Source organism: Panthera pardus, unplaced genomic scaffold (genome assembly GCF_024362965.1).
Source record: "Panthera pardus isolate Hobbes unplaced genomic scaffold, ASM2436296v1 HiC_scaffold_12, whole genome shotgun sequence".
In the NCBI taxonomy this organism is placed as follows: Eukaryota; Metazoa; Chordata; class Mammalia; order Carnivora; family Felidae; genus Panthera; species Panthera pardus.
Window position 1 is genome coordinate 43,421,751 of NW_026526677.1, and position 20,909 is coordinate 43,442,659.

Here is a 20,909-nt window from a genome sequence, read left to right on the forward strand (position 1 = left end):
TGGGCAGAGGCAGAGGAAGAGGGAGAGACAGAATCCCAAGAATGCTCTGCACTGTCAGCGAGGAGCCTGATGAGGGGCTGGATTCCACAGACCTTGAGAACATGACCTGAGCTGAAATCAAGAGTCAGACGCTCAACTGACTGAGCCACCCAAGCACCCCCTGATCTATTTTATTTCTATATTTTTATCCGAGTCAAAGAAGAAAGGAGACAGAGAAACCAATTCAGGAGAGTGAAGAGGAGAGAGCAGAAGGGTGGATGCAGTCAGGAACTCAGCGTTCTCCTTGCATCTCTGCCACAAATTTGCCGTGTGTGATCCAGGAAAAATCACCCAGCCTCTCAGAACTTTGGCTCCTACATCTGCAAAAAGAGGTGACTAGATAACCCTGAAGGTCTTCTCCAGCTTTCAAATATTAGCCCATAGTAGGTGTTCCCTCAGTAATTATGAAGCAGCGAGAGAGTGAGCGGTTGTGGACCAATGTCACACATTTGGATGAAAGCCGGAAATGGAGAGGGTAAGTGCATTAACAATAAGAACGATGCCGAGAAGCTGAGCCCATCTGTAGACAGCATTTGTATTGCCATAAAAATAGCATAACAAGATTATATTGAAATACCCCACTATTTAACTTAATAATTTAAATGTTTGCCTAATGAGGTGGACTTGATTGGATTAGGGCATTCACAATTAATTTTGATAGATCATTTTACACATTGGAGGTGCATTCTTCTGAACCAGGAGGTGGAACGGAAGTGCAAAATGTTTACGTTCAAACGAGCATGTGATTTTGCAGGAAACATTAATCCCAGATCATGCACACTAAGTCAATTTCAGAAATGGCTTCTCGATGTATTATTAGAAATTGCTCTTCAAATATAAAAAGCTTGTAATAGAGTTCTGTCCATTTTTCCTTTGGCTGATGGAAGTTGTTTTATAAATATGCCTATGATATGATGTTTTCTTCATCCAAGCCTTTTGGTACTAATTGCAACTTTTTAAACAGTTTAAGTAGTGGCTGTCATGAACACTTTGAATCCTAGTACAAATACTTTCTGAACAATTTCACATTTCAGGGTGCGTTCTTTCTTCAAATGTTTTTAACTATGTTTTTCCCCATTTTTTTTTTCCTGAAAAGCACTCTAATTGGAAATGGTGGACCCCTCCCCACCTTTTTGATTAAGGGAATGATTTTATTATGTCATAGGAAGAGGTGTCCATTCCCTGTCTCTACCCATTCAAACATCAAAGAGCCAGGAGTGGCCACATATGCCCTTGAAGGCAGGAATGAGCAAAGGCAAATGGCTTCTGGAAAGGCGGATTGGAATCAGGCCATCAATTCTGTCCCAGAGTTCCAGGAAAACACGTTCCTCAGTACCATAGCTATCAGTTAAGAGCTGCAGCTCTGTTTTTTATCAGAAAGTTATCTGATAGAAGGTGTCCATGGGCAAGATGCTTCTTGGAGAATTCTCTGGGTCTCAGGATCCTCCTCTGAAAAATAGAGATAAATTGCCCATACCTCAAATCAGTGAAGGTTGGAGGTCCGAGATGTGACAACTTTTTGTGAGAGAGCGTGCAGTGGTGGTGGCACTGCCTTGGGACCAGCTGACTAAGCATCGAATGTGAATGCTCGTATTAGCTGTCCGTTTCTGGGACTTAAATGCATTGTTTGGTAAATGGGGACAGTGACCCCTCATTGAGAGTGCGAGCAAAATTAAGTGCCACATCCCGGAAGCATGAGAGCAGCTCAGTGAGTACAGTTTCCCTCTCCTTCTCTGGGAGAAAAGCAGTTTCAGTTCAAGGCACCATCACAGTTTTTGTTTCCTGATGCGCTCCCCGGACGACCATGGCATTTAGCACACAGGGCTCTGGGCTTCCTGCTCTTGGTGGACAGATGAGGTTCACGCTGTATAGTCTCCAGGCTCCAAGCCACCTTTGTTGGCAGAAGCACTTGAATCTGCTTTTCCCCTCCGAGGTCCATGTTCTATAATGGTATTTTATCAGACTCATCTTTGGTGAGGTTTCAGTGACCTTCTTAATAAAACCCAAATGCTTTGCATGGCATTCAGGGACCTTAAAACCTGCTCTCTGCTTGCCCTTCTGGCTTTCTTTCCCTCTCTGATTATGCCATACCCTTTATTCACCCACAAACTACTTCCCTCTGCTCACTGTATTCTGAACACACCAACTTTCTCCAACCCCAGTCCCTTTGCTTATGCTGCCTGCTCCTTTATCCCAGGATGCTCTTTCCTTTATTCTTCAACTGAAGATGATCTCCTATTTCCAGTCTAGCTAAAATATCACCTCCTCCCTTGTGTCTTCTAGGATTGCATGGCTGAATCAGGTCCACTTCAGATTTGTCATTTGTCCTTGGTGTATTATTCTGTGGACACTAAGATATGACAGGATCCCTCAGAAAACTGTCGTGCCTCCTCATCTCTGTGGCCCCAGGATATTGAGAAACCAAGCTGAATATAAAATCCTTAAAATCCTCCCAGCAACCTGTTGAAGTAGGTACTATTACTGATTCATTTTTCCACACAAAGACATCAGGTCTCAGAGATGCTATGTAACTTGTCTAGAGTCACACAGCTAGTGAGTCATAGAACAGAGATTTGGACCTACAGACTTCCACTCAACGTCTGTGCTCTTTCCACTCCTCTGTTCACTAAGCCTCTCCACAACCTCCTTTAATCTTCCGAACAACTCAGTGAAATGGGCAGGGAAGGCATCATCATGGCTTCTCTACAGATGAGGAAACCGAGGCTTGAACGAGGACAGTCCCTTCCCCAGCCTATGTGACTAGACATTGGTGGAGCTGATGAGAGAGTTCCCAGCTTTGGATTCTGGATGCGAGCCTCTGCACAGCCACAGGCTGCCTGCCCCCAGTTGGTGACCGGCCGGTGTCTCACCTGCTGGAGGGGACAACCTTAATAAAGGAGGTGGGGCCCCGGGCTGTTGCAACACTTGAGGAATTCATGTGCCTCTCAGGCCCCGTCTGAGCCCCTCACCACAGAGGTGAGGAGTGACAAGGGACATCTCAGCTCCCAAGGGATTCCAGTCACGCGAACTCCTCCAATTAAGGCTGGAACGATGTCATCTCCTGAAATAGCATTTTAATGAGTGATGGCTCTGGGATAAATTGTCATCTCGTGATCTCTCGTTAGAGAGCTTAATTAGACCCATCATAAAACATATTGATCGATGGCACGGAGCAGGTCCACAGGACATCCACCACCCGCTGGAACATTCCTGCCCACTGCTTGGTGGAGCCAGTGTGGGATGGGACCTGTCCCAGGCCCTGACAGCTGCTGGGGCACGGTTTCTTTTTGAGCACTTGGGCACCATTTGCCAGGTTCTTTCCTCCCTCCCTTCTTTCCTTTTACAAATATTTATTTAGCACCAACTGTATACCAGGCACTGTCCTGCCCTCTTATGCTTTAACCCATTTTGTCTTCACAAAACACTGTTCTTTCCTTATTTTGCAAATGGTAAAACCAAAGCTTGGAACCCCGAGCTCTACTAGGTGCAGCCCCGGCCTACTAAGTTCTCTTTCTAGCAATTTCTGGTGGAGTGGCTCACATAAGAACAAAAGGAGAAATTGAAGGAAAAAGTGGTCTTTATTAAACTCCTAATGCGTGCCTGCCACTCTACGAGGCACATTATTTTATAATCATGTCCCCTTTAACCTTTATATCAATCCCACAAGGTGAGAGAATTTTCATTATTTTATAGGTGAGGAAACTGAGTCTCAGGTATGTTACTTGCTCAAAGTCACTCAGCCAGTGACTCTCAGTGCTGGGACTGGAACACAGCTTTGAGGGATTACCAGTCCAGACAGACGATCGTTCAAATCCAAGCCCTGTCGTATATTAGCTGTATAATTTGGGGCACATTACCCAAGCCTTCTGAATATCATACTGGATGTAATAACTGGACCCCTCTCAGAGTTATTGTGAGTATTAAATGACATACTGCCTGTAAAGCATTTAGATACTCTCTGACCCATGGAAAGTTTTCAGTAAAAATTAGTTTTCAATGAATACCCCAACTATTTTCTCTTGGAAAGAAACTACCTGTTTCTTCATCCATAAAATGGGGGTAGAACCCCTGTCCTAAAACAATTCATAGGGAATGCTTTATACAAGATAAAGTAGCCCAACTGCCCTTATGTTTTATAATGCTTATTTATTCATTTTGAGAGAGAAAGAGAGAGAGAGAGAGATTGAGGGAGGGAGAGAGAGAAAATGGAAAGGACAAAGAGAGAGGGAAAGAGTATTCCAAGCAGATTCCTCACTGTCAGCACAAAGTCCTATGTGGGGCTCAAACCCATGAACTGTGAGATCATGACCTGAACCGAAGTCAACCACTGAGCCACCCAGGCACCCCCAACTGCCCTTGTTGATCACTTTTCTTTATATTTGTGTGTTGGCAAAAAGCTTGAAGTGACCACCTACTTGATGGGCTTCCAGAGAGAGTAGGAAATGCTCTTGGGAAAATTTTATCTTAAGTATTATTATTATTATTATTAAAATAAGACATTAGCACAAAATGGTGGCAGGAGTGGGAGGTGGATGGATCAGATGAGACGACCTGGGGAGGTTTAATAAGATCAGAGTATTGAAACTTCAAGGGAATATGGTAGCTACCGTGGCAGTTCAGAAAGTCTCAGCAATGTGGCATGCGTGCCTGGATGCAATGGCCCGGGCTCAGCAGGGTGTGTGTGCCTTTGTGGTATGTCTGTCGTTGCATATCTGCAGTGAGTGTGTGTGTGTGTGTGTGTGTGTGTGTGTGTACACGCGTGATGGGCCTGGTGCACATGGGGTCATAGAACTTTTCATCAGAAAGGAGTCTTGTGTGTGTATGCGTGTGTATGTTTAGGTGTGGACATCTCTGTGTGTGTTTTGAGTCCTGTTTCCATGAGAGGGTGACTTCCTTCACCTGTGTGCACTTGGAGATTTTTTTTTCCTTCTTTTTATTCCAGTAAATGTAGCTTGAAAGCTGAGGATAGCACAGCTTTTCCCCAAACACAGATCACATCACAATTTTTCTTTCAGAGAAAAATGCTACAAAATAACCTGCAGATGGTGAGTCTCCCTCTTTTTTTTCTCTCTTTCTGTCTTGCTCTTTCTCTGTGGCTTTCTGTCTGTGTCTCTGTCTCTGTGTTGGTATCTCTGCCTCTATCTCTAAGGTCCTATTTATAGCTTAAAATGCTCTCATATTTTCACACTTAGCATATGAAATGTCCCCATGTTACATAAAATAACACACATTTGAGTTTGTAATTAGATCAGTGTCTCATCCCGCGTTTCACCTAGGAAAACCCTGGACATTGTTCCTTGCCCCTGCCCCTACCCACAAGCATCGCCGGGCCTGAGGATCCTGCCCTAACCCTTTTCTGGGGTCTGTTTTCCCACCTCCTGATGACAACCCTTCCATCTGCCTCCTCCCTGCTCCCTTGCTGACCCTCTCTGCTGCCTCTGACAGGGGTTCAGTGTTCCAGGGGCAGCTTGAATCATCAGAGACCTCCTCTCCCCAGAGCCAGAAAAATTGCCCCGTTCCTTGTCCTCGGAGTCTCTGAGCACAGTCACAAAATTCAGTCCCCCAAACTGGCCCAATGCAAACACTGCCCAGAGGAAAGGAAAGCTCCGACCGGCTCTTTTTCGTGAAATAAGGAGAAGCTTTTTTTTTTTTTTTTTTTTTTTTTTTTTTTTTTTTTTTAAAGGAGGAAGAAGCCGAGATTCATCTCTAACCAATCTGGACATGTGTTCGGGAATATTGTTGAGAACAATTAGGGATGTATGAGTGAGGGGTTTATTTCTCACTTGCTTGTCAGGTCAGAAGACAATCTGTTTATTTTCCTGCTACAATTTTATTCAATAAATTGAGAGGATGTGCGCCGGGGAAGAGGGTATGAACACGATGTGTGCTATCAATTTGTCAAATAAATAATCGAGCTTGGAAACAACAGATTTTATTAATTAGACAGGATGGTGTATTATTACCATTAAAGTGTTATATTGCATTGATTTTTATATTTTACTCGGCTACTAATTACTGTAAAAGATTTCGGGAATGAAGCAAAATAAAATCATGCAGCATTATACATAATGTAAAGATAGCGTGAATTAATTTGTCCGCTGCTCCCCGCCTGCCTGCCGCGGGAGTGGAAGAGGCCAGAAGTGGCCTCCCCTGCGGGAGACCCGCACCCCCTGCCCTGCCTTGACTGGGGGTAGTCGGGTAGGGGGACAACTGGGAGGACTGGGGTTCCAGACCAGGCTCAGCCATGCCCTAGCTTTGCACCCTTTGGCGGATCACCTCTTCCGGAAGCCCGAGTTTTCTCTTTTGTAAATGCAAGCCCCTCTTTGCCTGCCTCCCGGAGGGGTAGTAAAGATGTAACGAATTCCCAAGAGTAAAAGCGCTTGGGAGAGCCAGTCTGACTTAGAAGAGGAGGCAGACAGGAGGGGGCGGCTCGGGCCAGGCCCCCTCTGCGGGAGACGGGCCCCTGCCGCTGGGCTTGGCAGCGCAGGAGAGGCCATCGCAGCCACTCCCCTCCGGGGACAGTGCCCCAGAACCGACGCACACCAGCCCGGGGCCACAGCACCGCTGAGCAGAGCCCGTCACCGGAAAGGCCACGGAGGCCGCCCGCAGGACAGTGGGCGCTCCTCTCGCCAGAGGCCCCGCGGGTGCTGCTCAGCGGGTGGAAGCGCGGGCTCCGGGCACGCGGAGCAGGGTTCGAATCCTGCCCGGCCACGGTCGCGCGCTGTGGCCACAGCCAGACCCCTTAACCTCTCTGAACGGCTGTTTCTCCTTCACTTAACAAAACAACAAAGCTATTCGCTCAGGAAGTAAATTCCCACGCTAGGCACTCGTTCTGGGTAAGGAGCCAGTGGGCAGGGCCCTCCCCAGGGGGCCAGGGTCCCCAGGGCGCCCCAGGACCGCGCAGCCTACGGGAGGCCAGGAGTCCCGGGGAGCTCTTTCCGGTCCCAGTCCCGCGCTACCTCCCAGGTCCTCGCAGACTCGGCTCGGCCGAAGCCGACGGCCCGGGGCGGCCCCCACGCCCCACCCCGGGGCGCGTTTCTCTCGGCGCCGCGGCCCAAGCCCAGCCGCGTTTTTCTCCGGGTTGGGTCTCCGCGCCCTGCCCGGCGACGACCGAGATTTCTCACGACCCACTGCCACCTACTGTCCGCATCGGGGAACTGCACGGCCGGGCCCGGCCGGCCTCGGAAGCGGCCATGGGGCGGGCCGACCGACCCCCAGACCAGCTCAGGTCCCAATGCCTGGAACCCCGTTCCCGGGGAGTATTGCGTGGCGGTTGTGTGGGAGCAACTCAGCCAGGCCACCCGAAGCCCTGGTCCTCTGGCGTGCGCCCTTATGGGGGTGACTGGGACCCTGCCCTTACAGAGACTGGAGTAACAGGCAAGCCCCTTGCTCCCCATCCCAGACTTGACTATGGCTCCCTTTAGAGCTCTGAAAATCCTGCTTCTGGGCCTAAAGGGCCCTCTCTGGCCGCCCAAACTGGACTGGACGTGGGTCTTCCAAGAATGGCTGCTGTCTCCGTTCTAGCTTCCTAAGGGTTAGAACTTCACTGTCCTGGAGGTCTGACCTCCTTCTGAGTCAGGCATGCTCTCAGCCTTTTCTATACGCTCTGGATCCCTTTATGTCACCCTTTCTTAGAGCATGAATCCTGAGCTCTAGTGTGGCCTTACTGGCCGTGTCATCTTAGACAAGTCATTGTACTGTCGTGAACATTGTTTGTAGTTGTAAAGTGGGACTAATATGCTGGAAGCCCATCAAAGAGGGCTGTGGTCAAGTCGGACTGTGAAAGCAGCCGAACCCTTGGAGATACGTGTACAGGTTTTTCTTGGGCATTCAAAAGATTGTTCATTGTCCCTGGGCTGATGTTTGTGTCCACCCCCCCCACCCCCACCCCTAACAGGCTCTCCTGTTGAAATTCTAACCCCTGAGGTGACCATATTCAGTGGTGAGACCTTTGGGAGGTCATGGGGGTGGAACCCTCATGAATGGGATTAGTGTCCTCAGAAAAGACAGTCCTTGCCCCTTCTGCCACTCAAGGTTACAGTGCAGAGAGACTGCCATCAGTGAGGAAGCGGGGCCCCACATGAATCTGCCAGCCCTATGATCTTGGACTTGCCAGCCTCTAGAGATGTGAAAACTAAAGGTTTGTTGTTTATAAGTCACCTCGCTTTGGGGATTTTGTTATAATAGCAGCCTGAGCGAACTAAGTAAGATACGCACTGAATCAAGAAAATATAAACCTGTATAGGCAGAGGCCTATGATCTTTTGAAAAGCAGTTGGTGGTGGCAGGAGATGGGGTCGTCTGGGAGGCACGGGGGGTACTAGAGAGGGGAGAATGGGGGAGGTAGGGTATTGAGTCCTCCAATGCTGTCTTTCCTCTCCTATAGAAAACATGTCACAGTTTAAAATAATGCATTTAGATGCTGTATGCATTTGTTCTGTGTCCGACTTTGAGTAGACCGTAAGCTTCATGAGGATCTGGGTTATGTCTGTTCTGTAAACCACTCCACCCCATTGTCTAGCATTGTGGCCGGCACATGGGAGATACTCAATAAATATTTATTGAACGAATAAATGACTACAACCATCCATTTAACCAGAGACCATTAACTATCCCCTGGGCTCTTCCAAAATGATCCATCCTCTTACCCTTACCCACAGAGAGATCATCTCCAGAGCCTTCCTTCCTTTTTGGGTTCTCGGTCATCCTTATCTTAAACTCAGGCACCCCGCAGAGTTCCCTTCTTCCTTTTTTAACAAACATCTATACAAAAAAAGCAGAGGAAGGTTGATGGCTATTTGATTTCTCTTTGGTTCTGCCTTTTGGTATGATAAACTACTTTTACCTCAGTTTACTCCTCTGATGCACACACAATCGGGTAGAATTGACTATTGTTGCCCTTATCCAGATGAGACAAATTGGGATGAATTGACTCATCCTATATGATAGCTAGTGAGTGGCAGAGCTAAGTTCCAGCTAAGTTCCAGCTCTCAGGGCTCTAAACCACATGACCCACAGCCCCAAGTGCAGTGCAGTACCCCCCTTCATGCCCTGGGGCAAACCACTTGAGGATTATTCTCCAAAAAACAACTAAGGAGAAATATGATAAAAGACTCATGGGAACATCTGTCCCTCCTGTCCCTCCTGGAGGCATTCACCTCCAGTGGCCATCAGGCACTTGGAGGACATATCAACACAGATATCTCTGTAGGTCCTCAGCGCCTTCCAACTCTCTGACCTTGGGCAATTTGTCTAAGGTTTCTGAGCCACACGTGCCTCATCTGTAAAATGGGAATAATAATAGTGACTGCATCACAAGGTTTCTGCGTGATTTAAATAACCTAGTACATGTAAAATGCTTAGAGCAGTGCCTCATTAAATATCTGCTGAGCCAATAAAGAGCTGAATGAAGTAAAAGAGAAGAGGAAGGCTAATAAAGGGAGAAAGATGTGAAGAAGTGAAGGCAGAGTGAGAAAGATAACCTTTTTTTTTTAATGTTTGTTTTTATCTTAATGTAAGAACCATATGATGAGAGCCGAAAATCTAACATGGAGCCCAGCCCTCCCACTCTCAATGCTGTGTTACTTCGAGCAAGTCAGGCAACCTCTCTGGGCCTCCATTTTAGTATCTGTAAGACAGCAGCATTGAACTAGATCATCCGGGATGTTTTCTCTGTGTTTTCTCTGACACTGAGTGTACAAAGTCCACCAGTATGAAGCGTGATGTTGACTCTCCCTAACATCTGAGAAAGGCGAGGTGGGGGAGGGGAAAAACCAAATGTGCATTTCCCTATGGGACCCCGTTTACCCGTGACACTGGAAAGAAGCTTTGCACTTGAATGCTGCTCTCATCTCCCACTGATGTTCAGTCTGTCTCCAGCTCTGCCTTTTCATGGCAGCGGGACTTTGAGCCAGATGCTCAGCATCTCTCAGGCCCCCTCTCCTCATCAGAAGGATGGGACTAAATGAAATGATAGAGGCAAAATGCTTGGCACAGTGATGGGCACAGTAAATGCCGACTACATTGTGACTGGTGTGCATTATTAAAGTGTGTGTAATATCACAGCCCTTAACAAAACCTTCTCCGAGGCCAAATGGCAATGAGTTTCCCATTAGCTGGTATTTTGGCCACTTTCTCCAGGAGTCATTCATTGAAAATTCACTATGTATTAGAATTTGAACCAGGTATAGGGTAGAAAAATGCATGGGCCATGAGCTCTGATGCCAAGTTTCAAAGGATTTCATGCACTTTTTCAGGTCCTAATAGATTCCTGGTACTGCGCTATATTCTCCTCTTTAACCTTCCTAACAACCTACAGGAGGTTAGTTTGTTTTATGTGTATTTATTTATTTACTTATTTTTGAGAAAGAGAGACAGAGAGCACAAGCAGGGGAGGGGCAGAGAGAAAGAAGGAGACACAGAATCCGAAGCAGGCTCCAGGCTCTGAGCTGTCAGCACAGAGGCCAACACGGGGCTCGAACTCACCAACCGTGAGATTATGACCTGAGCCGAATTCAGAAGCCTAACCCATGGAGCCACCCAGGCGGCCCAACCCTGCAGGAGGTTTAGTTGGGGCCACGGGAATGAGTGAACTAGAAGAAGCTGCAGGTGGTGGCCGGAAGGAATGGGGAGTGATGGGGAATTCACAGGGCTCAGCCTGGACCACACCAGCTCCTTCCCCTCTGCACACCTCCATCAGCCAATGGTCATGGAGTTTCCAGTATGCAAGCAAGGTGGGACTCTCAGCAGCCCTCCAGGGTGGAAATAAATATGAGGGCCTCCAGTAATTTCTTTCAGCCCTCTCTTCTGGCCTCCTGTCCCTTCCTTTCCAGTACTTTCTTCAGGAAAGGCTGGGGCATAAGTGATCTGTACCTGAGCATGCATGAATATCCGTGGCCCCTTCTGTCTTCCAGGGAAAGTCTTGCTTTTGCAGCTTAATCTCTCATATCTTTTGGAACCAAACACCAAACCTCCACATTCCTACCTGTTAGAATCCAGGGGCCTTAACCCAGCACATGAGTGCCTTCACGGCCTGCCTGCCGCTCCCATTTCCACTCCAGGCAGCTTCCCTGCAATTGACCTTGCCGAATTCCAGCCCAAAGTCCCTGGACCACTTGTACACACCCATACTCCCCACCTCAGTGAGTCTACTAACACTGCTCCCTCTGCTGGAATATACTTCACACACCCAAACACTGCTTCTACTTTAGGGCCGCGTTCGGAGATCACCTCCTCCAAGAAGGCCTCCTTAATCTCACGGCTGGAAATATTTCTCTCCGAGAAAAAATGAGAGCCACACTTCACAAACTTTATTTTGAATGCAATTTCTTCATGTGAACCAGCCCAGAGATTTTGTCATTTATTTATTTTTTTAATTTTTAAAAATTTTAAATCCAAGTTAGTTAACATATAGTGTAGTTATAATTTCAGAAATAGAATCTAGTGATTTGTCACTTACATATAATACCAGTGCTCCTCCCAACAAGTGTCCTCCTTAATGCCCCTCACCCATCTAGCCCATCCCCCTACCCAATACCCTTGCAACAACCCTCAGTTTGTTCTCTGTATTTAAGAGTCTTTTATGGTTTGTCTCCCTCTCTGTTTTTATCTTCTTTTTGTTTCCCTTCCCCTATGTGCATCTGTTTTGTTTCTTAAATTCGACACATGAGTGAAATCATACGGTATTTGTCTTTCTCTGACATTTCGCTTAGGATAATACCCTCTAGTTCCATCCACATTGTTGCAAATGGCAAGATTTCATTATTTTTATTGCTGAGTAATATTCCATTACACACACACACACACACACACACACACACACCACATCTTCTTTATCCATTCATCTGTCAATGGACATTTGTCAGCCCAGAGATTTTGTAAAAATGTGAACTCAGATATAATGGGTCTTAAGTGAATCCTGAGACTCTAAATTCCTAAGACACTCACCCGTGAAGCTGATGCTTCTGGTCTGTAAATTGATTGAGTAGCAAGTGATCTCCAACCCTGGCTGTGTACCAGAATCACTTAGCAAGTTATTAAAACTCCAGATCCTGGGGCCAGATGTGGTCCAGGTTTTATGAGGCCTGAGCTCATTCTGTATGGAGGGACCTTTTTAAAGAAACATAACATTATAGAGGCATCGGGGTGGCTCAATTGGTTGAGCATCCAACTCTTGGTTTTGGTCCAAGTCATGATCTCACAGTTTGTGAGATTGAGCCCTGCACCAGGCTCTGTGCTGACAGCATGGAGCCTGCTTGGGATTCTCTCTCTCCCTCTGTCTCTGCCCTTCTGCCTGGGCTCTCTCTCCTTAAATAAATAAACTTTTAGAAAAATAAAAAAACAAAAAAATTATCAACAAGAAATGCACCTCGCCAGGTGCTGGAATGGTGTGCGAGTGAAGGTTCCTAAAGTATAAGCTTCATTAGCTTCTAGGTAAATCCATTTTTACCTGGGTCCACACATCAGCAATCCTAGGAGGACATAATATATGTGTGCTTTGTTTTGTTTTGTTTTCAGAATTTTTCCAGGTGAGCCTTAGTAGCCCATCCCTGGACTCACCCCCCACCTCTGGGAACCACTGTCAAGAATTTCTTGATCTTTTACTGACTCTCTGCTTACCTCTCTCTCATCACTAAACGCCCCCATGTCAGGCACTGGGCCAGACCCCTCCATGACGGAGAGGCTCCTAAGTCAGGAAGCCCGTGGTCTACTGGAAAACCGGTCACAAAAAGAACACTGTGTCAACTGTCCAAATGCTGTGGGGACAAGAGGAGAGAACAAAACTCTGCCTGGACAGGAGGACAAGACCGGGGGTCTTCTAGAGGGGCTGCTATTCAGCTGGGTCTTGTAAATGACTGGGGCTTTTCCAAGTAGAGGGAACAGCCTGGACAAAGGTGGGGATGCCCGAAAGAACACTGTCTCTTCAAGAGCCAGCCAAGAGAACCCACACGTGGCGAAAGAGTGGGGGCTAGGGTTGGGGTTGTGAGAGATGGGTCTGGAGGGTGGCCAGGGCCTCAGGAGTTTGGGCTCCTGCGGAATGGTGTGGCAGACACGGAGCGTGTTTGAGAAGGGGCTAGCAGAATCCAGTCTGTGTTTTGCACATGCATGCAAAACATGCATGTGTTTCTTCCAACTGCTAACTATAATTAGTTCTTTCTATGGCTTATCCCACTATTACATCCAAAGATCTTTCTTTCTTTCTTTCTTTCTTTCTTTCTTTCTTTCCTTTTAATCTTCAATTCTTTACTATTTCTTTTAAAGTAATTGCTATAGGTCAGAGAGTGTGCTAAGCATTTTAACCTAATTCAATCATTCTACTAACTTTGGAAGGCATGTAAAAAAGGATGTCAGTTCTCCAAATAAACTGAGGATCAGAACCTTTGAGGGACTTGCCCAAGGTCACAGAGATACAAAATAAGAAAAGCCTGGAGACCCAAGGATTAGCACAGTGCCAGGCACACAGCAGAAATTGAAAATATTCCATGAATCGATAGCTGAATGTTGAGATAAAAACCTTCACTTTTTAAGCCAATCTTGGAAAGCATGTTTCAAGGAGTTGAACGGAGATGGGGACTTCCTGTTTCCTGGAAGTCCCAGGTTCCTTCCCCCTGGGTGTCCAAGGACGCATTCCTACGGCCCTTTCTAGCAGCCAGGCTCTTTCCTCTTGTTCTCTGCTTCAGTTAAGGAAAAGGTAGAGAGGTGGGGCAGACCACAGAACTTCATGAAGACAGTTGATTTGGTGATTTTATTTGTGTGTTTGGGGGTGGGTGGGTTGTAATTAAGTTTCAACCCTATTTCCTTTAATTCAATCCAACTCTTTTATCACAATTAAGACAAATGAGCTACATTTGAAAAACATTTAGGGAGTGTCTAATATTGCCACTGGGAGGCAAGTGATTGAGTGAGAACCCCCAGGATGATATAGGCTTCTGGAAACATAGGATTTGAATCTGATATAGATCCTTGATTTTAGTTCTTCTCCTGGAAATCCATTATAATCCACAATGAAATGTGGCTCCCCCTTCATGTTTCAAACCTCTAACCATTTCCTCCAGTGAGTTCAACCTCATCTGCCTGTTCTCACTGTCAAAAAGTGATGATGGTCATGACATTTCATACAGCACGTGACAGTGCTTACTGTATTTTGGGAGATCCTCACAACCATGCAAAGAGAAAAGCAGAGTGAGATCATTATGACTCTTCCCTGACAGAAGCTCAGAGAGGCTCAAACACTTGCCTGGGGGCACCTGGGTGGCTCACTCAGTTGAGCACCTGACACTGACTCTTGATTTCAGCTCAGGTCATGATCTCATGGTTCGTGAGATGGGGCCCTGCACTGGACTCTGTGCTGACAGTGCAGAGCCTGCTTGGGATTCTCTCTCTCCCTCTCTCTCCCTACCTCCTTCTCTCTGTTTCTTTCTCTCAAAATAAAGAAATAAACCTAAAAAAAAAAAAAAAGTGACTGGGCTGGACAGCTAGGAAATTGGAGCACTGAGTCCGGAACCCAATTTCTTTTTCTTTCTTTTTTTTTTTTTAATTTTTTTAATGTTTTATTTATTTTTGAGGCAGAAAGTGCCAGAGCATGAGCAGGGGAGGGGCAGAGAGAGAGAGGGAGACACAGAATCTGAAGCAGGCTCCAGGCTCCGAGCTGTCAGCTCAGAGCCCGACACGGGGCTCGAACTCACAAACTGCGAGATCATGACCTGAGCCGAAGTTGGGCGCTTAACCGACTGAGCCACCCAGGCGCCCCACCGGAACCCAATTTCTAATACACAGCAAGGTACGCTTCCAATATGACATTATTGATGAGCCTAGTCAATATTCTTATAACAGAATGTTCACTGGAGTGGGTCTCTCCTCTGCTTATGTGGATTAGTCTTCTTTTCCCAAATATGCCACAAACAATTTATAAGAAGGACACTTCTCTTATTTTTTTTTTACTTCCCATGCATTAATGACTAGTATATGGCCAACACTCTAAGAGCTACTATGTGGAAGGTCTGAGGGATGCAATTATGAATAAAATAGATACCTTCCTGCTCTCCGAGAGTGTATAGTCTAATGGAACAATAATCTTTCATGACTTTTTGAGTTCTTACTATGTCCTAAGGCTTGCATTCTCCATTTTTCAGGTGAACATACTGAGATGCAGAGAAGGACAAGTTGCTGTCTGGGTTGGGAAAGCTAGGTTCCCACGGATTCCCCAAAGAAGCCAGCCCAGGACCAAGCTAACATAGCGTGATAGAGCAGAGGTGAACATGGCTTTGGAAGGCAGGCAGAGTCCATCTCAGCTCAACCAATTGTTTGAGTGATCTTAGGAAGGGTATTTACCTATGAATCTCAGTTTCTGCACCTTTAAAATAGGGTAACCACAACCACCTCCCAGTCTTGCTCTATGAATCAGTTGACAAAATGAATGTAAGGCCCTCGAGTAAATACCTGACTCACAGCAAGGGCACATTACGTGGTAGACGTTGCCACTATTACTGTGACTCAGTGGCAGACAAGGCCCGGCTGTGCGTTACTTACGTGCGCGATAGTCTGGTTGTGTCTTCTGCCCGAGACGGTTCCTGAGACCAAAATGCTCGAAGTTCTCCACACCCAGCTGTGCACATGGCCGGGAACCGAGACCACTCACAACAGGGCCTATTTCCGTGACCAGTGGATGCCAACGGCCCCTCGCTGGAAACGTTGACGAGCGCGGCTCAGGACACAGAAGCCACCAACAGGCTTCCAAACCCTGCCAAGCCCTCCTGCCCACTCGAGCACCAAGGGGAGGGGGTGACTGTGGCAGAAACACACGTTTGCTTTCATTTGGCTTAGCTGACTGTGTGTTTTGTTAAACACATTTAGGTTTGGAAAAGATTATTTTTGGTACACTGCTGCGTAATTAGATGAATTTTCATGAGTTTATTCTTGAAATAAACTTTGAAATTGTCCATGTTTTACTGTTTTTTAATCATCTGCAGATACTGTTTTTTGAGACTTCGCATGAAAAAAAAAAAACCTTGTTACATATCAGTTTAATTTAGATTCAAATAAAATAATTTTTTGAATTTGCAGCAACAACAAGTCTGCGAAAGTGGTTGTAACTGGCGCTGAGTTGTTTGAGGATCAAGATAATTACAGTATAAAGGATAAGAGAGAATATAATATCCTGGCATCCACTGCCTATTCAACTAATCCCCAGCCCTTGACAGATGTTCAAACACAGTATTTTTAAAAGCTGACTTTTAAAAAAACAGGGCGAGTCACTTATTAGATATAAACAACATGATAAGAAATTCAAAGTCTGACATCCATTAGAACCGTCCATGCCTTGCAAGAAGCGTAAGAGACAAGGTAAAGAGTCAAAGGCGCGCCGCGTTCATTGCTTTCATGGGTATCCGAGGCAGGGCTGGGGCTGTGGCCACACCGAGCCCCCGCTTTGCCAGGGGCTCAGGTTCTACCTGCACCAGCCCCCACGAGGCAGATTGCCAAAGGCGGCTTCCGCGATGCTGTCACCTGCACGACAGTAACGGCACCTCTTTGGTGGCTGTTTGGAGGCAAGGAGGCCGGCAGCCAGCACCAGGACGGGTTGGCTGGCTTTGAGCAGATAGTGACAGTAGCCCAGAAAGATGGCCAGGCAGATGGAGGGGTGATGAGCGGTGTGTTTGTTGGCTCACGGGTCGCTCTCGCCTTTGGCCCCTGCCACTCGTGTACGCACACGTCTCACAGCTATTCTACAGAGCCTGAAGAGCTGTTGGGTATCGAGGCCATCTACTGAGCTCTAGGGTTCAGAGACGGATAAGCCCTCGTCCCTGCCCCGTCTCCACAATCTCACAGTACAACAAAGGAGAGAAGTCACATCCGCCAGTAACAGCAACGACAACGATTATTATTACCGAGCTTCATCGATATGCTAAGCTTCATTTTAAGCGTTCTTACTGATCGCCACAATTGCATGGAGCAAGCACTATTGTGATGCCCATTTCACGGATGAGGAAACTATGGCACGGAACGAATTAGTATGTGATGAAATCGTTCTGACTGGGTAGTGGTGGTGGCGGCAGAGAGGGGGATCCCAGAAGTCTTCATGGATGGAGAGGGTGGGACCTGAGCTGGGGCTGTAAGGACTGATGGAGTTTGCAAATGTGGACATGCTGGAGAAGAGCATTCAGGGCAGAGAACCATGCAGGGAGAACAGAAAAAATGAAATTAATACCCCAAGCTGCTCCAAGGATGGCACAGAATTACCTTTTCTTTTTTCTTTCTTTTTTTTTTTTTTTTTTGGCTTTTCTATTTAAATGGCATTACATACGAAAAGCCCTTAGCACACTGGAAAGCACAAACCAGACTGAATGCTGAAGTTGTCTTCCCCTGAGACTTTTATCTGGGGTCCTTGCAACTGCTTCTGTAACAGCAATGTCTCCAAGGTGGCAAAGCGTTCTGGAATGAAAGGCTTCCTTCAGGGGACCCTCTGGGCCTGAGCTTGGAGCTGTAGGTCTGGGCTACAGAGTCAGGCGTCAACATCAGGAGGCGCTAGCGGACCTGGAGGCAGGGCTGGGCCAGTGGGAGCACATTCGAAGGTGAACCACCTGTGCTGTTTCCATCTCATGTTCCAGTTACGTAAGTCTTCCGGCTACCTCTAATCTCTTTTCAACACTGCCAAGAATTGCCTTATCGGCATGTTCCTTTAAAACGACTGCAGAAAAGGATCTTTTTCTAGAGAATATTCAGTCCTTCCCCCCCACCCCCACCTGGCCTCACCCCTGTTCAGAGAGCATATTCTTGCATGCATATCTGCATCCAGGGCAAGGGAGAGGACTTCCAGGAGACCCCGCAAAAAGCCTGATATGAGTCTCCTGCTGTGTTGTGGCCAGGCTATGGCATGCTTTTGCCCTATGATGGACCCACGCGGGACCTGGCTATCTGTCACGTCCTCAGAGTGAAGGAGAAGGTGGCCAGCTGCTGGGTGTGACCAGCACTCCAGGAGTTTGCCAGGGCAAGCCTTTCTTGAGCGTTTTCTGGAGACCAGATGTTGGCTCCTTGTGAGTTGTGTGGTCTTAGGTCTTGTCCAAGAGGGCTATCGGGAGGGGCTGTGGGAGCACAGAGCAGGGAGACAACGAACTCCTTCATCTCATGTTTACCCTGGGCATCACCTCAAGAGAGCAGACGTCTCCAGTGTGGTCTCGGCGGTATGCTCTCTGGCAATCTCCAGAAAGGCACCATGCTTCCAAAGAACAGCCCTTTCAAGGAACTTCTCGGTCCTGGCTTGCGCTGTGGGAGGAGGAGAGCACACAGGGCTGGGCTCCTGCCCCGCCGGCTCCCCCTGGAGGTGTCCACTGCTCAGGGTGTCCTTCATTCTCCTCAGGGTTCCTGCAGCAACCACGGGATTCAAGGGCCCAGGGCTCTGGTCATCGTCCTCTAACCCTTTGTAAATGTTTCCTTCTGAACACACATCTCAGATTCTCTGAGCTCAGGCTCAGTGTCAAAAGCTTCCTATCATTTCCCCTAAAATACTACTAGCCAGCCTTCAGGGAGTGTTTTCTAGTCACCAGGTACCGCTTGAGTTTACATGTATTATCGAATGTCATTCACACCCAAATCTTAAGGTGTGGAACGTGAGGTTCACACACGCTCTAGGAATAATGAATGGCTGTCTTTCCTAACACATAGAAATTTCACAAAGTGTGAACTCCAGATGAGGGACAGACTGAACGAATGAACGAATGATAGAAGGGAAGGAGGGAAGAAAACAGATCACCAGGAACGTAGGGAAAGAACTACTCAGACACTTCCTAGTTGGGAATGACTTTTAGCAAATGTTCTCACCTCTCTGAATTTTTGTTCCCTTTGTAAAAAAAAGTTACAGGTACTCAAAGAGTCGAAAGGTAAGATGTAAAAGCATCTCGATTTACTTACAGTAAGTGCTCATTTGTCCTTCTTATTGCTGAGTGAATCTAATCTAACATTTTACCTGATGCAAGGACTAATCCCACTTCTCCGTGTGGTCTGCTTTGGGGTGAGCATCAGAATCGCTAGGAGCAACAGGAAAATTCTGATGTCCCTTCATACACCTACCATAAAAACCACAACTTCACATGATTAAAACAAAACAAAACAAAACAAACAAATAAACAGCTATCCAGTCTGTGCTTGATCACCTTCAATAAACAGAATTCACTATTTCCTGAGGCATTTTAATCTATGGTCACTCAATCCTAACAGTTGACCAGTTGCTTCTGGTTGAAATTTCCTGTCTACTTCATCAGACGAGAAAACAGAGCTTTCCTGGGCTAGGTTTTAGCTATTCTTTAATTGGAATAGAAAAGTATTGATTCACAGAATGTCAGAGTTTAAAGAGAATTTAGAAACCTCCTATTCTGGCGCCCTAATTCACAGATTAAGGAAATCTATGTGCAAAAGTCAACCTTTCAATTGGTTGGGAAGAGAATTTTATCATTCAAACTGTCCAGACTACTGGACTGAATGATTTCTCCTTAGGATTCATTAAGAGGAAAGTCACTTTGGCCTCATGTGTACAAAGTGCCTGTTTCAGAACGACTTCTCCCAGAGCGGGTTCCGTGGTGCTTATGGTAGATTGTTGCAGTAATGGCTCCTGATAGGTTCACACCACCCTGCATCCATGCCTTTGGGGAGCTCCCCCACATACTTACTCTGGGTTTGGTTGTGTGATTTGCTTTGGCTTCTGTGGTATAAATGGAGATTTGAAAAGTGCTATGCATTGGGACCTAACTCTCTCTTGATTCCCTTGCAACCCCACGACTACCCCCATGTAATCGAGCCAGAGCTAGCCTGCTGAATGATGAGACATATAGCCCATATTGCTTCCACCATCCCACCCAACAGCCAGCTAACTCCCAGAAACAGAGTCACCTAGCTGGCTGGCAGTCAACTGTAAGCAGGTGAGTGAACCCATTTGCAACTAACAGAAGAACTGTCCAACTGAGCCTAAACCAAATTGGCAAGCCTCAGAATAATCAGCTAAGCAAATGGTTGCTGTTCTAAGCTGCTAAGGTTTGGGATGGTTTATTAGGCTGAGGTCCTCCAAATTAAAGTGCACGGGCCATTCCTCTAACTAACCTGTCCATCCAGTCTTAATAGTGAGCAGGGCACTAGATACAAGGCTTAAAACTCACAAGAGGAAGAGTTATTAACTACACTTTTTAATTAGCAAAAGTTCACAGGCACCCATAGATAAACATGTGTATTCCTAGCTCCTGAGATCTTGCTTAAGGTCACAGAGACAACAGGTCGTCAGAAAATTAAGGATCGAAACCCATATTTAAGCCCTATTTTAAAACCCATATTTTAAACCCAAATTTTAAGCCCTAATATTTTAACAGAAGCCAATCAAGGGCCTGCCCTGGTCTACCTCTGTGCTGGGCTTCTGATTTTCTTAGGAAGCCTGATTAGCCACCACCACATGAGAGTGAGAACAACCATTATGGGGCTGTCACAGAAGGAAGGGGAGGAAGAAAATCATGGCAGACCATGCACTGATAACTCTAATCACTGACACTGACCATGAGTTATTGACCCTTAACTGTGTGCTAGATATTCTAACACTTTACGTGTATTATCCGATTGAACCCTCACTGCAGCCAACTGTGGGGGTTATTACTCTCTCCATTTTGCAAACATCTAACTAACTTGGCCAAGTAGGTGAAGAGCAAGGATTCAAACCCAAGACAATACATGCTGTGCTGCCTCTTGATATTTGATCAGGTGGGCTTCTAAAAGGTAGCCAGGTAGCCAGAAAGCCTGCAAAATTACTTGCAGCTACTGGGGCTAATGCTTTCTGCTCTCTGCCTGGGTTGTTAAGGGCATCAGTCCTGGAGGGAGAATTTATTGCTTTTTCTCCACTCA

The 20,909-nt window shown here is 46.6% G+C and overlaps 2 long non-coding RNA genes across 2 annotated transcripts; both read left to right on the forward strand.

The window, feature by feature from the left end:
* Positions 1–35: 35 nt before the first annotated feature.
* LOC109271352 (uncharacterized) lies at positions 36–4,525 on the forward strand. Its single transcript, XR_002081939.2, has 2 exons — positions 36–514; positions 2,323–4,525. It is a non-coding gene; the product is annotated as an uncharacterized LOC109271352 (long non-coding RNA).
* Positions 4,526–6,585: 2,060 nt separating this feature from the next.
* On the forward strand, positions 6,586–15,976 carry LOC109271351 (uncharacterized). Its single transcript, XR_002081938.2, has 3 exons — positions 6,586–6,875; positions 8,074–8,179; positions 15,170–15,976. It is a non-coding gene; the product is annotated as an uncharacterized LOC109271351 (long non-coding RNA).
* The last annotated feature ends 4,933 nt before the right edge of the window (positions 15,977–20,909 follow it).